The following is a 3,912-nucleotide window of genomic DNA, read 5'->3' as shown; positions in this document are numbered from 1 at the left end:
TTTTCAGCATCAGTCAATATTTTCCCACATAATATTTCAGTATTAAAATTTGAGGCTTCAATTTTTTCTTTAGTTCTTTCAGTTTCAGATATGCTGACTGTGTTCTTTCTATTTGGTTCTCCAATTCTAGGTCTTCATACATTTAATTATTTTTTATTTTGTCTTCTCAAGCTTCTCTTCAAAATTTGATATTCACAGGGAATAGCAAAAATACATTGAGGGCCCCGAGCGTGGCACACCACCAGACTCCACTAGAAAACATTTCTCAAGGTCAACAAACACACCTTGAACTATTTACAGTCTTTTCTCTTTTTTTTAAATGCAATTTCTTTTTGTTTTGTTTTGTTTTCACTTTAATCAAAATGCCTTGCATAACTGACAACATGCAATTTCAGAGTCCAGAATGCTAACCATTACACCATGGAACCTAGCTACAGCATGCAATTTCAACAAGAATTGAAAGCAGAAATTAATTTGGTCTTGAAAGTATTCATTGTCAGAGACTTCAGGAGAACCACTTGGCTCTAGTGTGGGAATTTCTTTTTTTTATCATTTTATTGGGGGTTTGTACAACTCATATCACAATCCAAACATACATTCATTGTGCCAAGCACATTTGTACATTTGTTAGCATAAATCATTCTCAAAACATTTTCTTTCTACTTGAACTCTTGGAATTAGCTCCTCATTTTCCCCTCCCTCCCCACTTACTCCTTCATGAACCCTTGATAATTTATAAATTATTATTATTTTGTCATATCTTACACTGCCTGATGTCTCCTTTCACCCACTTTTCTGTTGTCCATCCCCCAGTGAGGAGGTTATATGTAAATCCTTGCAATCGGTTGCCCCTTTCTACCCGACCCTCCCACCTCCCTCCCAGCCTTGCCACTCTCACCACTGGCCCTGAAGGGATCATCTGTCCTGGATTCCCTGTGTTTCCAAATCCTATCTGTACCAGTGTACATCCTCTGGTCTAGCCGGATTTGTAAGGTAGAATTCAGATCATGATAGTGGGGCAGGGGGAACATTTAGAAACTAGAGGAAAGATGTATGTTTCATTGTTGCTACACTGCACCCTGACTGACTCATCTCCTCCCCGAGGCCCTTCTGTAAGGGCATGTCCCGTTGCCTACAGATGGGTCTTGGGTCTCCACTCTGCACTCCCCCTCATTAACAATGATTTAACTTTTTGTTCTTTGATGCCTGATACTTCATCCCTTCAAGATCTCGTGATCACCCAAGCTGGTGTGTTTCTTCCATGTGGGCTTTGTTGCTTCTGAGCTAGATGGTCACTTGTTTACCTTCAAGCCTTTAGGATTCCAGACACTATATCTTTTGATAGCTGGGCACTATCAGCTTTCTTCACCACATTTGCTTATGCACCCACCTTGTCTTCAGCGATTGTGTCAGGAAGGTGAGCATCATGGAATGCCAGTTTAATAGAACAAAGTGTTCTTGCATTGAGGGAGTACTTAACTAGAGACCCAATGTCCATCTGTTACATTAATACTACATCTATAAATATATGCACATAGATCTACTTCCCCATCATATATAAATATATTTACATATGTACATATCTGTATTTAGACATCTATAAATGCCCTTTGCCTACAGCTTCTTTCCTCTATTTCCTTTTACTTTCCTCTTGTCCCACTGTTATACTCAGCCTTTATTTGTGTTTCAGTAATTCCTCTTGGTTACATTTCCCTTGATCAAGCCTTACACCCTCCTCTCTCCCATCCCCCCCCAGCCCCCCCCGGCCCAGATCTGTTGGTCCTGTTGTTTTCTCCTCCAGATTGTTTATCCAGCTTATATTATCTAGATAGACTGTGGAAATAACAACATGCACAAAAACAAGACAGAACAAAGCAAAGCAACAAAAGAAAAGAACAGCAACAAAAAACAATGACAGGAAAAGAAAGAAAAGCCTGTAAATAGTTCAAGGACTGTTTGTTGGCCTTTAGGAGTGTTTTCTGATGGAGTCTGATGGGGCGCCACGCTTTGGTCCCAAAGCCTATTTTTGGTATTCCCTCAGAACTTCCTTGCTCTGCTCCCCTTACTGTTCTGTTGCACGCCCTTAGTGTTTTGCCTTCATGTGGTGGGGTCAGATTGGGTGCAATTCCCACACTTGTCTCCAGTGTTGTCCCCTATGGGGCTATGGGTCAGTGAGGGATGTCATTGTTGTTGTTGATTTTATTTTTGCTGTTGTTGTTTTCCTTTCTTTTATTTTGTTGCTTTGTTTTGCTCTGTCTTGTTTCTGTGCATGTTGCTATTTCCATAAGTCTATCTAGATAAGATAGGCTGGATAAATAATCTGGAGGAGAAAACAATGGGACTGACGGTTCGGGGTGGAGGTGGATATGGGGGAGGGGGGTACAGGAAGAGGTGCTAACAAACCCAGGGACAAAGGAACAACAAGTGATCCAAATCGTGGTGAAGAGGGTGTAGGAGGCCTGATAGGATGTGATCAAGAGTAATGTAACCTAGAGGAATTACTGAAACCCAAATGAAGGCTGAGTATGACAGTGGGACAAGAGGAAAGTAAAAGGAAATAGAGGAAAGAGCTAGGAGGCAAAGGGCATTTATAGAGGTCTAAATAAAGGCATGTACATATGTCCATATATTTATATATGAAGATGGGGAAATAGATTTATGCGAATATATTTATAGGTTTAGTATTAAGGTAGCAGATGGACATTGGGCCTCCAGTCAAGTCCTCCCTCAATATAAGAATACTTTGTTCTATTAAACTGGCATTCCACGATGCTCACCTTCCCAACATGATTGCTGAAGACAGGTGCCCGGCTATCAAAAGATAAAGCATCTGGAGTATTAAAGGCTTGAAGATAAACAAGTGGCCATCTAGCTCAGAAGCAACAAAGCCCACATGGAAAAAGCACCCAGCCTGTGTAATCACAAGTTGTCGAAGGGATGAGGTATCAGGCTTCAAAGAACAAAAGATCATAACATTGTGAATGAGGGGGAGTGTGGAGTGGAGACCCAACACCCACCTGTAGGCAACTGGACATCCCCTTACAGAAGGGCTTCGGGGAGGAGATGAGCCAGTCAGGGTGCAGTATAGCACTGATGAAACATACAACTTTCCTCTAGTTCTTTAATGCTTCTTCCTCCCACCTACCCCACCCCCACTATCATGATCCCAATTCTACCTTATAAATTTGGTTAGACCAGAGGATTTACACTGGTACAGATCAGAGGTGATAAACACCTGAGGACTAATAATGAAGAGTAGAGATACCAGGAGGGGAAGGGGAAGGTGGAAGAGAAAGAGGAATCATAAGGATCTACATATAACCCCCTCCCTGGGGGATGGACAACAGAAAAGTAGTGAAGGGAGACATCGGACAGTGTAAGACATGAAAAAAATTATAAATTATCAAGAGTTCATCAGTGAGGGAGGGTGGAGGAGGTAGGGGAAAAAAACGAGGAGCTGATACCAAGGGCTCAAGTGGAAAGAAAATGTTTTGAGAACGATGATGGCAACAAATGTACAAATGTGCTTGACACAATGAATGTATGTATGGATTATGATAAGATTTGTACGAGCCTCTAATAAAATGATTTTAAAAAAATTCTGTTCAGCTCCTTGACCTCATCATTTTCCCCATTTGCTCTAGGTACTCTATGATTAAAAGCAAGTTTCAGAGTCTCTTCTGACATCCACGTTGATCTTTTCTTTCTGTCCTGCCTTTTAAGTGACCTTTTGCTTTCTTCATGAATGATGTTCTCCATGTCTTCCCATAGCTTACCAGGTCTTCTGTCATTAGTGTTAAATGCATCATATCAGCTCTTGAGATGTTCTCAAAATTCAGGTGGGATAGACACAAGGTTTTATTTTGACTCTTGGACTTGTTTTAATTTTCTTCAGCTTCAACCTGAACGTGC

This window comes from Tenrec ecaudatus, chromosome 2 (genome assembly GCF_050624435.1).
Source record: "Tenrec ecaudatus isolate mTenEca1 chromosome 2, mTenEca1.hap1, whole genome shotgun sequence".
Lineage (NCBI taxonomy): Eukaryota > Metazoa > Chordata > Mammalia > Afrosoricida > Tenrecidae > Tenrec > Tenrec ecaudatus.
The sequence above is the reverse complement of the archived record's forward strand: the minus strand, read 5'-3'. Positions refer to the sequence as shown.